Genomic DNA, 19,163 nt, shown 5'->3' with positions numbered 1-19,163 from the left:
CCTTTGTGTAGTCTCCCAAAACATCTAGTAGTCAGTGTTGGACTGGGTCAGAGCAGTTACTAACTAGATTAATTTCAAGTTTATGCTGTACCTAAGGCAGCGTCTTCACTCTCTATTATAATTTGTATTTCAGATTATGCTGATCTCTATTGTCCAACATAGTTTATTAATTTAATAAATTAAAGAAAATTAAGATATTCTATTAATAAAATGTCAACACCATTTAAATGTCCAAAATTTGAATATAATCTCTTCTCTGTCAAATTCTCAGGGAAAAATTAATGTGCAAAAATCATAGTTCTGAAGAATTTAATAAAACTAGAATTCAACTTGTACTGTTCTTTTGATTTAAATATAAAAATAAAGTTCAAAATTTTTTACCTTTATTATTTGCTAATAAAATCAGATTCTTCACTATGTTTAATTTGGAGAAATAGAGAAGTAGTTGTCTCTTTAAACCAGAGATTCAGGCCCAACAGAACTAAAAACATGGTCCTCAACTACATTCATGTGTAGCCTTTTCAGCAAATGGGGTTAGGCTCCTCAGGGAGCCACTCCCTGGTTAATGGCTTCAAACTGCAGGGATGAGCCCCTTAAGCGGGATATTGTTACACTTAATAAGGTGGTGATCCCTCTTCACTGCCTTCCAGAATTGCTGTCCTTACTCTTTCTGTTCAGTTTGAATGAGCAAAGAGTATACTGTCTCCAACTGGAAGTGCTTCCATCCCAAGGCAGAGTCTGTAGCCTTACTCCGTGGAAGATGCTAGGCCTGCCAACACATAGCCCATGCTCAATGCCTTTGGAACACCAGGTGTCAGCTGCCAAATTAAAGATCTGGCTAGAGATTTCTTGAGAAAGCATTACATGTAAAGTCAGAGAAGAAGCAAAATCAGCCAGAAGATATCTGATAAGCCTGTGTTCAGGCAATCACCTCTAATTCCAGATTCTGATTTGTATATCCCAGCCTCTGATCTCCAGTTTTAGGGTATTGCCCAAACAGATTCTTCCTTCAATTTAGGTCACATTCTTTTGAGTAGAATTTCTGCATTACATCATTTAGATGATCCTTCAATATTCCTCTGCTTAGACACTTCTAAACCCCATATAGGTCTTTAAAGGAGTTATTTTGGGAAGAAACCTATTCTATATCATTTGTGCCAGGCATTAATTATTAGCATGTTCTTAACTTTTCTTTCTAATCATCTCGATACTGCCATTAATCAACACTAAATAAGCCTACAGCATGTATAATATATACTTACCAGAAGTCCTAACTGGAGACTCCATGCTGTAAGACACAGATATTCTCAGAATTAGTGTAGCTACACTACATCTTCTCCCCTCTGGTAGGAAATTAAGAACATCAGCTGAGAATCTGGGTCCCCAGTGACCTCATAGGCTAGTTCTCTGTATACCAGAGAATGGGGATCGAACCAGCAACTACTGCATTTCAGAATGAAGCTCTCAACTAACCAAACTATCTGGCCAGGAAAAAGTAAAAATATATTTGCAAATTATATGTACACAGTGATTAGAGGTGAACAGGGATTTGACTGAAATATTAATAAAACATTTTATTAGTAGGTACCATGGAATTATGGATGACTTTTTAAAATTAAGAAATATTTCAATTACTACTACAATTATAAATATGATAAGAAGAAGCAGGGAAAATCCAACAGCATTTTGTTTAAATAATTCTATTTAATTTTACTTAAACATGAAAAAACAAATTGATTAATTTTAGAATCTGGTTGATCACAAAGCAAGATCTTTAGAGATTTATATAAATAAGGAAGTACTTTAAAGCACAAGAACAGATAAATGACACCAGCAGTTATGACATTGTACTGATCAAGACACAATATCCTTATGTATCTTTTGTAATAAGACCACCTCCATTCAGTTGCTAATCCTGTCCCAGGGAGACAATTCAAGATGAAGGTGAACCAAAGACTTCAACTCCTGCGTGCATGGCAAAGCATATTGCTTACGTTCACTAAAGAGACATATCAAATTTAGGCTCTTATTTTACCATTCACTCTATATTGCTCTCTACCAATTGTTCTATAGTTTAAAAAGTGAAACTTGTTTTCTAAGTATCTAAGCAGTAGAAAGAGGTAAAAGCTCGTAACCATGGGCATGATGGTTTGAAGTTGGAAGATAGCACTGACTATTCCTTTGGGAGACTTTCAACCTGAGCCATGTGCTCACTGAAGAAACACACTAAACTAGGACTTCTCAAATTCTCTTCTTTCAGAGAACAAGAAAGATAATCCTTACTTGATTCCTATTGACAGTACTCTTTCTAATCCTATTATTTTGAATTTGCAAAAAAAAAAAAAAAGAAAGAAAGAAAGAAAAAGTCCCTGTTACTCATAAAAAAGTAATATCCAGAATCACTTTTAGCCTCTCCCACACATTCCATCATTTTTTGGTGAGACAAACACATCTTAGCCTTAACCTCAACATTCCACAGCATCACCTTTAGGCAATCATGCCATTTGTAATCACAAACATTTGTGCCAATCAAAAAATTGTTTCCTGAGGTCTTAAATATACAGTAGTAAATAAAGTGTGAAAGATGCCTTTGGTAAAGAAACCATTCTCTGAAGTCTATTTATAGCAACATAAATTGTCTGAAAACACACAGTGAATCAAATAATGTTGCACATTTCCTATTCATATTTCTGGAGTGCTGAGTGTATAGCCGCAGTTTGAGTTCACTACTGCTTACTAAAGAAAGTGAAAAGCTCTATGGATAATTCAAATCAGACCTTCAAAATGGCTAACACAATTCCAATTCTAGCACTCTTTCCAAAGTAATCAATTTGGCTTGTGGTACTGGTGATTCTATCAAGTTGGTAATTGGTCATGTTGAATGGCTGTGTTATATTGCTACAGAATTAATCTGGCTAATATATTAATAATAAACCCTTAAAATATAAAATTCAGTATGTTTTGATGAAGTCAGTCAATGTGTGCAGTCTAATGCAGTCTAAGGCAGACTGAACCAAATATCACAACCATTGTGTTTTATCTATGAGGTTTCACTAGAATCTATTGTGAAATTCCATGGGATGAATTGTGGATGGAGTTCTTAACTACAAGTCTTTGTCTTTATTGCTTAGCTCAGCTGGTCAGAACATAGCACAAAGGAGGACAAGGATGTGGTAATGATCTCAGGAAGGTCTTTATCTACATAAAATAATGACACTTGGCTTTTGGAATACTTTTAGCAATCAGAGTTAATGTGGACATAGAAGTCTGGGAATTAATTTCAAACCAAACAAAGCCACACCATGAAACCTTAAAAGAGAAGGTGTGGCAATGTTGTCATATTTTTCCTACTGTCCTTCAATTATTTCTCTTCCATAAGACTTCCCCATTCATTTGGGGGTGAAGGTGGGAAGGAATACATATCAAAATACTTAATTTTCCATTGATCCTCTGACTCAAATCTTTTTCAGTAAGATGTTAATAATAGTAATAATAATACTAATAATATCATTTTACATTGATTGATTACTTTTACTATATGCCAGTATTATATTAAGAGCTTTAAATATTTTTTTTCTCACTTGATTCTAACAACACTTTCATGAGGTAGGTAACTATTGACAGACCATGCTTAAGTGAAGAGATCAAGGCTCTAAAGTGGTTGAATTATTTTCCTAGGGTCACTTAATAAATGACAGAACCAAAGTGCAAATGTTGTCTAACTCAAACACTTTGTTTAATAACATTTTTTGGTGTTAAGTCAGCTATAGAAATATAAACTTTCAAAGCTACATTAATTCAGGAAAGTTTAAAGTTCCACTCTACCTCCAATTCACATATAGTCTTTTGACCCTCACCACCAATCATTTAAATATCTGTTTCAGATAAACTACACTATGTATTGGTGGAGGGTTGATAATGACCTTTTGGTTAATGAGAAAAATGTACTATTCTTTGAGAAGATGATGCTACTGAGATGATCCAACCAGAAAAGGGCCATGAACTTTATGTTGATTTCCTAACTGTGATGATGCATTAGTTTCAATTCCCTGAAACGTTCACTTTATTTTAGGAGGTTTCTTTTTTCATTGTTGATACAACTGTGCAAGGTTAAAGTAAATGAACTGACCCACACAGATTCTACCCACATCTTTGCCTTCCCCTGAACTGTAATCTGATTGACTGAACTGAGCAAAGCAAACTAAAAAATTCTGGTTAATAACTCTGGCAACCACCTACACAAGCCTGGGGATTTTGCAAGATAGTATCTAGTGAAATTTCAGAGATAAAACTTTATAGTTATGAAACTTAAGAACATATTTTCATCTGTCCTCGGACTTAATATTGTCAACCTGCGTTCTCTGTGTCCATCAAATAAAATATTAATCTGTTTTAGTCTTATAATGACTCAGCAAGAACCAACCTCAGCTGCTTAAGTTACCTTAAATACCAAATTGTTGGTGTAACCAATCCCAGAAGACAACTTTCTTCCTTAGAAAGAGTGCTGGGGTTAAAATTGAGTTTTCCACACAAATCCAGGTGTTATTTTGCCTTTTAGTAGCTGTGTTATCTTGAGCAGGACATAAGCCAGATGTTTCTGCAACTCTTCAGTTATGAAACAGGTGTAATAACTACTTCTTAAGATAAATAGGGACCAGATGGAAAAAAGACAGAAAAGTATATCCAACATCATAAGTAATTAAAGGAGATTATTATCACATCAGTTTATTCTAAAAAATATTTAATCATACTGCAGGTCTAGGAATTCTGAATGAGTTTTGGGGTCTCTGAAACTTTTAATTTCTAGTATAACTTTTCCAATTAATATTTATCTTCCTTCCCATTCCTCCTTTCAAATCTACTACTTTGAAAAATAAATCAAAATGTGATTCTGAAAGTCAATGGTGCTCTTATAGTACTTTGGTAGGAATTCCAAGCACATGTATAAATATTTTAAATCTTTTAAACCAAAGAGCCCTTTTAACTCAACATTAATCACAGGTTTTCAAATCTCAGAGATAGATCAATAATTTGGTCATGGTATTTGTGTATATGAATAATGAATATTCCTTTTCAATCAATTTTATACTCCAGGGAATGAAATTGATGAAAAATATCACCTATTTCATTCCTTTAGATTGAAATGTCACATTGAATTACTATGTCTCTAAGGGTCACAATTTTTATATTTTAATCTTTTAGGTTTGATCCAGCACTTTGGATTGCCTATGTCAAATTTCCATAATAATTTGTCCACTTATTTTGATAGATTTTGGTACTGCTAGTAGCACTCAGAATATAGTGATATGTGAAATCATGCTTAACTACATTTTTTATTTTATTAGTCTATTTTGTAATTCAAAATTTTTTGAATTGCACTTTAGAAATATATTTACTTAAAATATTCAACTAAATAAAACACAAAAAGCTTGGTAAGATTTAAGGGAAGATATTTAGATAATAAAAACTAATATTTTTTTAGAAAAGAGTTTCAAAAGGTGAACCTATTCAGGCCCACCTGAGCATGTGGGAGAATGACCACCAGCTACTCACCATGTGTTTTGATACTCTTCCAATGCTCCTTGTACTCTATTTGAGTTAAATTGCTTGTTCACTATGTAATCTGGTGATCTTTTATCTGATGTTCTTTCTGTAAGCAGTGCCCCTCCTCACTTTGTTGCCCTGGCAACCTCTCCTTCAAAGCTCTGCACTTTGAGGATTACTGTGTCTCTAAGAGTCAACATTCCATACTTTAAATGCCCTTTGTATGTATGTGTATATATATATATATAATATATATATATATATTTATTTATTTAAATTTTCAGTTAGTTAATCCATCCATCCATCCATCCATCCATCCATTCATCAAGCACTTTTTAAGTGCTTATTTTGTAATAGGCACTGTGTCAGGCACAGGGTATTCCAAACAAATAATACAAAATCTATATTATTAAAATTTTAAATGGTTTTTCAGGGCTTCTTAACCTGAGTGCCCTGAATAAGATTTTAGGGTTTTCATTTAGCTTGTTGAAATTTTATGCACAAATTTATAGGTATGTTTGTGTGTGAACTTCTCAGCACAGATGGGTTTTAGATTTCAGAAAATTTTAAAGGAAATCTGTAACCTCAAGAAAGTTCAGACCATTGAGTGGAAAAGACAAATCATCAATTGAATACAATACATTGTGTAATCACTGAAAACATGGAAGGTATGCATAGGACTAAATAAAATGTGTACATGATAGAACCGGAAAGTGATGATGGTATCTGAGAAAGTTCTTGGGAAGAGGTAATATCTGGTGAAGTCCTGAAAAAATGTGTGAGAGTTAGCTCTCTGTACTTTTCCTTTGACATCTTCAGTCTTAAAAACAACAAAATTCTTTTACTTCTTACCTTGCTGGACATCTTTGTAGCCTTTAAACCTCCTCATTTAAAACATTTCCCCCACCCTTTTTGTAAAATGATTCCTCATTCTTGTAGCTTTCCTTCCACTTCTTTGAACCTTACCTCAAAAAAATCCCATCTTCTAAACTCATGGACCTTGGTTTTAAAGAGCATTTTATGAATTTGACTCCAAAGGCAAGGGAAGTGAAGGCAAAAATAAGTGAATGGGACTACATCAGACTAAGAAGTTTTTGCTCAGCAAGAGAAATTGACAACAAAATAAACAGACAGCCAACTAAATGGGAACTGATATTTTCAAACAACAGCTCAGATAAGAGCCTAATATCCAAAATATATAAAGAACTCATAAAACTCAACAACAAACAAACAATCCAATAAAAAAATGGGAAGAGTATATGAACAGACACTTCTCCCAGGAAGAAATACAAATGGCCAACAGATATATGAAAAGATGCTCATCTTCATTAGTTATTAGAGAAATGCAAATCAAAACTGCAATGAGATACCACCTCATACCTGTTAGATTAGCTATTCTTAACAAGACAGGTAATAGCAAATGTTGGAGAGGCTGTAGAGAAAAAGGAACCCTCATTCACTGTTGATGAATGTAAGGTAGTACAACTATTATGGAAGAAAGTATGGTGGTTCCTCAAAAAACTGAAAATAGAACTACCTTATGTCCCAGCAATCCCTCTATTGGGTATATACCCCCAAAACTCAAAAACATTGGTATGTAAAGACACATGCAGCCCCATGTTCATTGCCGCATTGTTCACAGTGGCCAAGACATGGAAACAACCAAAAAGCCCTTCAATAGAAGACTGGATAAAGAAGATGTGGCACATATACACTATGGAATACTACTCAGCCATAAAAAATGATGACATCGGCTCATTTACAACAAAATAGTGGGATCTTGATAACATTATATGGAGTGAAATAAGTAAATCAGAAAAAAACAAGAACTGCATTATTCCATACGTAGGTGGGACATAAAAACGAGACTAAGAGACATTGACAAGAGTGTGGTGGTTATGGGGGGGGGGAGAAGGTAAGGGGGAGGGGGACAAAGAAAACTAGATAGAAGGTGATGGAGGACAATCTGACTTTGGGTGACGAGTATGCAACATAATTGATTGACAAGATAACCTGGACAGGTTTTCTTTGAACATATGTACCCTGATTTATTGATGTCACCTCATTAAAATAAAAAAATCTCATCAATACTTTTCCTTCTCTATTATAAACATTGTAGTTTCATTCTCAGATGTCTTTCTTTCTTAATCCATGACCTTTTCCTGATTTTATGCACATTCAAGGATTGATAGAGCTTCTCTATGCTGCTACCTTACAGATATCTTTGTCTTCATCCCAGATTTTTCTCCTAAGGCCCAGAATCATCTACATAATTTCTACTATATATTTTCACTTCATGTTCCGTGGGTAGCTCCCACTCAAGATACTGAAAACTAGACTCACCATCTTCTCTATGACTATATTAGAAAGAATCTCCAGTGAGTCTTAGGGGAAAAATAAACAGATAATGCATGAGAGTTATACTCTTAAGAAGCAATAAAAGTAACAAGAGTACTGGAATTCTGATGGTGAACTATACGGACACAGTCTTGATCGTCACACAATTTACAGTTTAGTAAGAAATAGAGTAAATGTAGAGACAATCACCGTGTGGCATGAAAATTGTTACAAGAGAGTTTACAGGCTGCTATCACAGCACATGGTAGGACTCCTAACATAGACATGAGAGAAGGAGTAATTAAAACAGAGGGGATGGTATGTAAATTAAACTTTTTGTTCAGGTAAGCCACACTCATGAATTATCTCGTCAAGATTCTGTCTTTATTCAGAACAGGTGGAGTGTCTGTTATTTCCTTTACTCAGTTTCATCTGGATATTTCCAAGAAGTAAGTATGATAGATGCCATCTCAAAAAGCATGGACTGAATATAGTCATTTGTTGTCTTGCAGAAAGACAGGTGAGAGAACCGGACTTTGAACTTTTGAAGAGAAGAGATAAGAACATGCCTTAAACTACTTTGTATCTGTTATATCAGTGGGCCCCAACTCCCAGGCCATGGACCGGTACCGGTCCTCAGAGAAAGAATAAATAACTTACATTATTTCTGTTTTATTTATATTTAAGTCTGAATGATGTTTTATTTTTAAAAAATGACCAGATTCCCTCTGTTACATCCATCTAAGACTCACTCTTGACGCTTGTCTCGGTCACGTGATACATTTATCCATCCCACCCTAAAGGCCGGTCCGTGAAAATATTTTCTGACATTAAACCGGTTCGTGACCCAAAAATGTTTGGAGACCACTGTGTTATATCATCTGGGTCTAAAAAAAGTATATGATAAAAATAAATGCTGATTTCTGTCAGTGTTCCCTTTAAAATAAAATGAATATTTTTTAAATTAATATATCACTAATGATTATACTATTTTATTTATTAGTCAGATAATTAATGCCAGCTCTTGAGAGTCATACTTTAAAGTCTTAATGGATTGACACAACAAGAGTTTGTTTCTTGTTTATGTCACAGTTTCATGTAAGTCAAGCAACTTTACTGCATGCTTTCCTCTTGCGTTTCTATCATTCTGGGGTCCTTTGCTTGCAGCTACAGAAGGTTACACTAAACTTAATTACTTCAAACCAAAAGTCATCCACTACATTTCCACTCACAGTTTATGGGCCAGAATTTATCACATAACCCCAATGCACATGTAATAAAAGCTAAGAAATAAAAAAAGGCCCATAAAATACAGGGGTCCTCAGGTTATGACCCAGTTCTGTTCCTATGATGGTGATGTAACCCAAGTTGTGGTGTAAGTCAAAACACACCCTAGCCTAAGTCACTTACCTATCTTAACACAGTTGTAAAATAATAATCTAAAACATAAAAACACAAATAAGCCACAGAAAAAGAAAAAGGACATAAATATACTGTACTGTACACTATACTGTAGTAATAGAAAAAAAATGACAAAAAAGTGAGTGTAAAAAAATTCCTTACCTTTATTCCTGTGGTTGGCTTGCACACTGGAAGGGGCATTGCAAGGTGGGAGAGAGTGACCTATTGGGAGGAGGAAGCTGTAGAGGCAGGAGAACTTGCAGAAGGTGCTGGAGATACTGGGTTAGGTGAATCAGGATTGCCCCTAAGGAACATGCAGGAAACGCTGGAGATGATTCTACCTGTACTACAGGTGTTTCATCTCGAGAAGCAGCTGATGTAGAGGGTACAGGATAAGTTGCAGGCCTCTTCATCTTCTTAAAGAATTATTTCAGTGACCCTGGCTGGTTGGTTCAGCAGTAGAGCATCGGCCCAGCATGTGGAAGTCCTGGGTTCGATTCCCGGCCAAGGCAGACAGAAGAAGTGCCCATCTGCTTCTCCACCCTTCCCCCCCTCTCTCTGTCTTGCTCTCTCTCCCTCTTCCCCTCCCACAGCCAAAGCTCCATTGGAGCAAAGTTGGCCCTGGCACTGAAGACAGCTCCATGGCCTCTGCCTCAGGTGCTAGAATGGCCCCGATTGCAGTGGAGTGACACCCCAGATGGACCAAGCATTGCCCCCAGGTGGGCATGCCAGGTGGATCCTGGTCAGGTGCATGTGGGAGTCTGTCTATCTCCCCCCACCCTGCTTGTCACTTCAGAAAAATACAAAAAAAAATTTCAGGCTAGTCTAGAAGGTTGATGACTTATTCTCTTCCAAAATCTATAGCATTACAAGGCATCCATAACAGCTCTGTAGATCTTACTGAATCTGTTATCTCTGGCATCCTCAGCCTGAAATTTTGACTATCATAGAAAAATCTTCTGCCAAACCCCTGGTAGTAAATCTCTTGGGTTCTGGGGTTTTTTATCTTTCTATCTTTTCCTCTTCAATCAGCTGTTTTTCCAAGTGAATGAGGTGCTCAGCAGACAGCTCTTCTCCATGTGATGCCAGTAGCTCTGTGACATCCTACATGATGACCTTCCTCTTCTTTGAAGCACTACCACCTGAAGACTCTGACTTTCATTTAGGAGCCATGATAAGGGCCATAATGTCACAAAACCAAGCAACACAAACAGGACACTTGCAATTTTAACAGCCCAAAATGGCATAGGTAAGCATACTAGTGGATGCCAACTCCCTCACTCATAGTCGTGTTACTGCATATTATTCTTCCACATGCAACAAAACTACTTTACCCACATAGTCCATAAGTATAATGCTAATGGTGTAAGCTGAAAGGCTCATGCCTCAATTTTTTAAAGTTTTTATGGGAATGAGCATCATAAATTCAAAACATTGTATGTCAAGACTGTCATAACCTGAGGACCCCCTGTACTTGGTGAACACTAATAGTCTCTGTCACAGTCTGCCCTTCTAGTGACTAATCACACTTAACTTCCCCCTAGGAGAAAACCAAAGCCCTAACAATTATCACATCCAGCATGAAGTTCTGGATCTCTGAATAATCACAGCAGGTTGGTCTCTCCATAAGTTACAAATGTGGCTTCTCATTGGTTGTCAGGCCAATGATGTTATCTATCCCTCTTCCAGCATACCCACACCCACACTCATTATACAATACGGATGGAAAAACTGCAATAACATTACCATTCAGAAAGAGAAACCTGCTTCAATCACTGGTCTTTAACCATTCTGATATCCTTGTGGACAGACATAGTGAAGGCTATCTATATTAGGGTCAGAAATATTGAAATATTCATCCTAACATTTGATTTGACCTTGATATTGTTGTATAGAAAGAGTTTTATTCATTAGTGTTTTTTATGGTTACTGATTCTTTATTCTCCTTGGCCAGATCTAATTGGTGTGTTTAAAAAATGGTCTTATTGTGAATAAATTGCTTTCTTTCTTACTTTTACTATGGAATCAGATTCTCAATTAAAAATTTTGTACACAGTCAAACCCTATAATTTCACAATGATGATTCTCATTAAACTTGAGTTAAATCACAAACATTGGTTATAGCCATCCTAGAAGACTTAGAAATATTAACTAAACCAACTAAAATTTCTAAAATGTTTTGAAGGTTTACTATTAATATATTGAGAAGATTAAATATATAACAATATACTTCATTATTTAAAGTCACTATGAGATCAAATTAATATATAACCAGCACCAGAAAATAAATATTATTTTAGAAAGAGTGTTGGAATTGTTTTTCTAAAATCAATTCCAACTTCAAACCCCTAATCTCAATGGGTTAACATGGCATATCTTGTCTCTTGCTTATGTCATAACCCAATGGGGAGCTATACAACTCCCTTGCACAGCTCGCTTCCAGATAGTGACTCAGGGACCCAGGCTGCTCTCATAATGCAATATCTCTTCCTTGGAGTTCTTCATTTCCAGCCACAGAAGAGAAATAATGTAGATAGTTAAGAGCATGAATAAAAGTGCACATTATTAATTTAGAGGAAGGCTGAGAAATGTGGAAGGAGTGCACAGATTACTTGTTGAGTTCTCCTTGCTACTGCCAGAATATTTACTATGTTGTACCACATCAGGCATTGTGTCTATATTTTTTCTCCATGATTTAATAATTTTCTGGACATTCTTAGCCTGCATTAACTGCAATTATAACAGGATTCTTGCTTCTTTTGTGACCTTCCCTCTAAGAAAGAGAGGAACTAGGGACTGTGTTTATAGTTGAGGAGCCATGACTAGAAATGAAAAATATATTTCATTGGAGATTTAAAGCCTAAGAAAACAGAATTTCTCTCCTGGTGAGGTGATCATCCTTTATTTGTTTAGACAATGAGAACTACATAACCCATTATCTTTTCATTTATCCTCAAAGCTAGGAAACTCCATTATAGCTATAAGCACAAATAAATTAGATTTAAATTTTCAAAAACATATGCTTTTCATATTATATATTTTTTCAGTACTCATGGTCATATAAAGCTCAGGGGTTATATTAAATATTTTACTGACAATTATGTCTCTTTGTGGTCTTTTCCCATTAAAACTGTGCCTACTAATATGTCAGTCACCACAAGCTTACAAGGTAATTACTAGAAAACTTTAAAAATTAATTGTTTGACCAAATAGTCCCTATACATTAATGCTCTGAATAAAATTTATTTTCTATTGTTATTTATTAATTCTCATAATTGCATAAACAAACTAAAAGTTGGGTCTCTTCATCAGACAGGGTTGAGTGTATTGATTGAATTGATGGAGCAGAAGCTTTGAAATCAGAATTTAAGAGAAGTGGCTCTTTTTTCATGTTTGGTTACACTTAACAATTTAGTGCATATGCAAGTTAAGTTTAATGAGGATCCTTTCCTCAGTCTCAAAACTTTTATAGTGTTAAAGACTGAGTTATAAGAAAATTCTACATATAATGTAAGTTAAAGATGAAAATTTTTTATTATCTATTGTCTCTGGTGCAGACACATTTGCAAAGCCTTTGAACTCACATTGATCTTTCACATGCCCTATGTAGATGCCCTGCTCTTGTGAAGGTGCCATCCATCTGCCCTTCCTTTATCTTATTCCTCCTCCCCCTTCCAGGGAGTAATAGCAAATGACTGTCTGGGAACGTCTGAAATCTGCCTACTCTTCCACAAGAAAACCTGCTCCTCCTGCTCTTGAAAGTAAAATAGTCGCCATCACAATGACAGAGCTCCAAACAGGTCACTGGATTTCACAGTTTCTGTAATAACTGGCCTGTATTTGGGACCAGGAACCTGGAGTTCCCTGCTGACTCTGTGGCAAAAGAAAAGAGCAACTAAATTTTATCCCCCCAAATGATATAAAAACATAAACAAATTTGTTTCCCACGTGGCAGGCTGCACAGTGAAGGCCATTGTTCCCTAGGAGCCACAACCAACACACACCCCACCATGCCGGATCAACTGGCTCATCCTCAGTTTACAGGCGTGAAGTCACAGCAACACAGTCTCCATCCCTTGGGTGATCCTCTTCTTTGGTTGCAGTGAATTGTTTCCTGATGTATCTGATGTACTTGGATTCAAATCCATGAGGAGCAGAAAGAATTTTGCTGATATACTTATTTTATATTTAGGAGAAATAACCTCTCAAGAATACATGCATCCCTATGTTCATTGCAGCATTATTCACAATAGCCAGGATTTGGAAACAGCCCAAGTGCCCATCAGAAGATGAGTAGGTAAAAAAGTTGTGGTATATTTATGCAATAGAATATTATTCAGCCACCAAAAAAAAAAAAATCTTATCTATTGTGACAGCATTGATGGACCTGGAGAACATTATGCTAAGTGAAATAAGCCAGTTAGAGAAAGACAAATGCCATATGATTTCACTTATATGTGAAATCTAATGAACAAAATAAACTAACAAACAAAATAGAAACAGACTCATAGACAGAAAGCAGGCTGAGAGCTGTCTGGGCAAAGGGTACTGGTGAACTGAGTGAAAAAGGTAAAGGGACTAAGTAAAGAAAAAAATCTTCATGGACAGACAACAGTAGGGTTATTACCAGAAAGGAAGGGGGTTGGGGGGTAAGTAGGAGATGGTAAAGAGGGGATAAATGGAGACAGAAGGAAACTTGGGGTGGTGAACACAAAACACAACATACAGACAATATATTATAGAATTGTACACCTGAAACCTATATGATTTTATTAACCAATGTCACCCCAATAAATTCAACAAAAGTTTAAAAGAAAAAGTCAAGAAAGATACTGTGAACTGGATCATAGGTCATTTGTAGATAAATCACCAAGGCAACTGACAGTGTTTTGGTCTGTTTAATATAAAACCATTAAAAAATATGTAAAATAGATCCTTACAATATTGATCCATTTATGTAGAAATCCAAAGCTTTAAAGAAGTATTTATGCTGCCTAGGAGATGCTTTGGAGATAAATGCAAACCTCTGGGGATTACACGGCAAAAGAGCACACAATTAATTTTTAAGGAAATGAGTTCTTGCTGATGTGCATGTTGAGTCATACTTTGATAGTGAGATCAAACAAATGAGGTGTATTCTGTGCTAGAGACAGTGTCTGATGGGCGCACGACACCTTCCGTACCCCAGTGGACTTTTTGTAGTATGAGCGGAGCTGAGCTTCAGGAATTTATGCCAATATCCATTTTATGTACTTATTTTCTAAGAAGTCTTTCTTCCTTCTCCACCTCAAAACCAACATTAAGTAAGATAAAAGCACAACTTCTATTTCAGTTCCACTCTCATAGGCAGAGGCAGTCCATGGCAGAGATTTCTTTTCCTCAATATGGAATGATATGACGAGAACAGAGACAGATCCAAAAATAACATCCCCACCAGGTTATCTCAGTATCTCATCATTAAAAGTTTGAGCCAGGCAGTGGCACAGTGGATAGAGTGTCAGATTGGAATGCAGAGGACTCAGGTTTGAGACCCCAAGGTCGCCAGCTTGACTGCAGGCTCATCTGGTTTGAGCAAAAGCTCACCAGCTTGGACCCAAGGTCGCTGGCTCGAGCAAGGGGTTACTCGGTCTGCTGAAAGCCCGTGGTCAAGGCATATATGAGAAAGCAATCAATAAACAGTTAAGGTGTCGCAATGCACAACGAAAAACTGATGATTGATGCTTATCATCTCTCCGTTCCTGTCTGTCTGTCCCTGTCTATCCCTCTCTCCGACTCTCTCTCTGTCTCTGTAAAACAACAACAACAACAAAGTTTGGACCTAAATATCGACTGCATATTGATTATGGGCTAGGCATTAAGCTATGAAATAAGGATGCAACTGTCTATGCATTGCCATCGCAAACTTTGCTCTGCCTCAGTATCTATCTGAAACATTATTCTGTTAACTTGATTATCTGTTCACCAGCTTTGACCTTGAGGGCAGTGTCTGTGTTGTCAACCCTATAAGGGACAATGACTGATGCATAACAGGAGCTTCATTCATGAGTTATGGCTAATGAATAAATGAGTGAATGCCAATGCAGTGAACCTTATCAATCACTAGACAGTCGTTGATTAGACCCTTTTCAACAAGAAGGGAGTCCTTGGAGAAAAGCACTTGAAGGTGTTGAGGAGGGCAGAAAAGACTGAGTAAGAGCCTGAGGTGGTCTTCATGAGAGGGTTCACACTGTAGGAGAGCCCAGCATCTGGTCCTTTCTGGCTCCTGAGAACTGCAGCCCCAAGAAGAGAAGGTACCAGAAAAGAGCAACCTCGCCTAGCTTATATTCATGCCAAAGCTCTACCTTAATGATGATGTCTTTGCTTTAAATAATTTATTTTAAAAAAATAACTTATGGAGAAGACAATATTTTAACCCTGACTTCCATAAATTAAAATAAAGAGTTTTAAGAAACATGCCTCACCTTATCAATGAGGGAAGGGATCGCCATGTGGGATCAACAATGTATTGATCACAGCACTGACAATTGAAATTTGAAATCAGTAATATACTGCTCACAAAAATTAGAGGATATTTCGAAATAAATATGAAGTGATAAAATATCCCCTAATTTTTGTGAGCAGTATATATTTTTTTATTTCTGACATTAAATAATGTTTTGTTTTTCCATTTGTGGCTCAAATTTATTCATTTGTGTGTAACAGAATACATATTATCTACAGCTTTCCTCTCCTGGAGGAGGACATGTAACAGATTTAACAGGCATGTGTATTTCTCCTGGGTTTCCACTTTGAATATTCTTCTAAAATCTGAGATTTTTGCCAAGAGAAATTAACTATTTAGTACCACAGCCAACCACTCAAAGCCTGGTCAGCTCAGTTTCAGAAAGAAGGCCATTACTCACACTTACTAGCACAGTGCCATCTTTTGGCAGTGAGAAGTATAGTAAAAAAGGTGAAAGAAGGAAGGAGACCTTATTACCTGTTACTTGCTCCAGTTTGCTAATAGAAGCAAGGCTGATGCACTCACCCATAACAAAGTTGACAAAACATAACAAAACTGAGAAAACATAAGACAAAATGGAGAAGGGCTTCATGAACTTGCTTACAAATAATTCATGTTGAAACTATTTCAGTCTACAGCGGGAGCTCAATTCTTTAACTGGTTAATGTATTAATACTACTACAAGACCTTTAATGTTCTCATTTTGTTTATGATCCTATAATATAAAAACGTGCAACATAAGCTACCTCAGGGCCATATGTTTTGAAACTTCTAGCATATTCCACAATATTGAATGAATGTGTTATTAAAACAACAAACATTTACGATGAGAGGCACCTCTGCTATGTGCCAGAGCATGAACTGGGTGGTGGGGACACAGCCGTGGACAAGACTGAGAGGGTTTCTGCCTCATGGATGTTACAGTCTGGAGGCTGAGCTGTGACATAAAGGCCAATAAGGCACTGGGTGATCTGAGAGTAAAGAGGAGATTTTGTGCATCTGAGATCAAAGTTTGCCTTCTGAAGAAGTGATATTTAAGTGAGGATCCGGAAAAGGGCAAAAGTGAGCAAGGAGAAAATAGAGGAAGGTGAGCAGGGGCTGCTTCCCATAAAAAGAATGAATCTGTGTAGACACCATGCCGCACATGTGGTCTCATGAATTATCAAGTGGGTTTCTAACTTTGTGTAAGATGCTTCACACTAATGTCTAAAATTTATATTTTATCTCCTAAAATATAATACTGTATACTTAAACATAGTTAATGGGAGGTGGTGTGTGGTGGGTGAAGTGTAGGGCCTTGAAGTTTTTGAGACTTGAGTGCAATTAGCTGTACAATTTTCAGTGTCTATTTTTCGAGACTGTCTTTCAAATGGGAACAATTGAATCTAAGTTTGCTTATTTCTGACCAGATTTAAAATGAGAAAGTTTATAAAACAGTCTAGCACAATTACAATGTAGACGCATAATAAATATTAACATATTTCTCTATGTATAAGACATACCCTTTTTCAAAAAATTTGGGGTCTAATATCTCTAATGAATACAGATGCTAAAATACTAAACAAAATACTGGCAAACCGAATACAACAACATATTAAAAAAATAATACATCATGATCAAGTGGGATTCATCCCAGAATCTCAAGGATGGTTCAACATACGTAAAACGGTTAATGTAATACACCATATCAACAAAACAAAGAACAAAAACCACATGATCTTATCAATAGACGCAGAAAAGGCTTTCGATAAAATACAACACAATTTTATGTTTAAGACTCTCAACAAAATGGGTATAGAAGGAAAATATCTCAACATGATAAAGGCCATATATGATAAACCATCAGCTAACATCATATTAAATGGCACTAAACTGAAGGCTTTCCCCCTTAAATCAGGAACAAGACAGGGTTGTCCACTCTCTCCACTCTTATTTAATGTGGTACTAGAGGTTCTAGCCAGAGCAATCAGACAAGACAAAGAAATAAAAGGCATCCATATCGGAACAGAAGAAGTAAAGGTATCACTTTTTGCAGATGATATGATCCTATACATCGAAAACCCCAAAGAATCCACAAAAAGACTACTAGAAACAATAAGCAAATACAGTAAGGTCGCAGGATACAAAATTAACATACAGAAGTCAATAGCCTTTCTATATGCCAACAATGAAACAACTGAGAAGGAACTCAAAAGAATAATCCCCTTCACGATTGCAACAAAAAAAATAAAATACTTAGGAATAAACATAACAAAGAATGTAAAGGACTTATATAATGAAAACTATAAACCATTGTTAAGGGAAATCGAAAAAGATATAATGAGATGGAAGAATATACCTTGTTCTTGGCTAGGAAGAATAAATATAATCAAGATGGCTATATTACCCAAAGCAATATACAAATTTAATGCAATTCCCATCAAAATTCCAATGACATTTTTTAAAGAAATAGAGCAAAAAATCATCAGATTTATATGGAACTATAAAAAACCCCGAATAGCCAAAGCAATCCTAAAGAAAAAGAATGAAGCTGGGGGCATAACAATACCTGACTTCAAACTCTATTATAGGGCCACGACAATCAAAACAGCATGGTATTGGCAGAAAAATAGACACTCAGACCAATGGAACAGAATAGAAAACCCAGAAATAAAACCACATATATATAGTCAAATAATTTTTGATAAAGGGGCCAACAACACACAATGGAGAAAAGAAAGCCTCTTCAATAAATGGTCCTGGGAAAACTGGAAAGCCACATGCAAAAGAATGAAACTGGACTACAGTCTCTCCCCCTGTACAAAAATTAACTCAAAATGGATCAAAGATCTAAACATAAGACCTGAAACAATTAAGTACATAGAAGAAGACATAGGTACTCAACTCATGGACCTGGGTTTTAAAGAGCATTTTATGAATTTGACTCCAATGGCAAGAGAAGTGAAGGCAAAAATTAATGAATGGGACTACATCAGACTAAGAAGTTTTTGCTCAGCAAGGGAAACTGATAACAAAATAAACAGAAAGCCAACTAAATGGGAAATGATATTTTCAAACAACAGCTCAGATAAGGGCCTAATATCCAAAATATACAAAGAACTCATAAAACTCAACAACAAACAAACAAACAATCCAATAAAAAAATGGGAAGAGGATATGAATAGACACTTCTCCCAGGAAGAAATACAAATGGCCAACAGATATATGAAAAGATGCTCATCTTCTTTAGCTATTAGAGAAATGCAAATCAAAACGGCAATGAGATACCACCTCACACCTGTTCGATTAGCTGTTATTAGCAAGTCAGGTAATAGCAAATGTTGGAGAGGCTGTGGAGAAAAAGGAACCCTCATACACTGTTGGTGGGAATGTAAAGTAG

The sequence above is a fragment of the Saccopteryx bilineata genome, chromosome 5, assembly GCF_036850765.1.
Source record: "Saccopteryx bilineata isolate mSacBil1 chromosome 5, mSacBil1_pri_phased_curated, whole genome shotgun sequence".
Classification (NCBI taxonomy): Eukaryota; Metazoa; Chordata; class Mammalia; order Chiroptera; family Emballonuridae; genus Saccopteryx; species Saccopteryx bilineata.
This window is presented reverse-complemented; position numbering follows the sequence as displayed.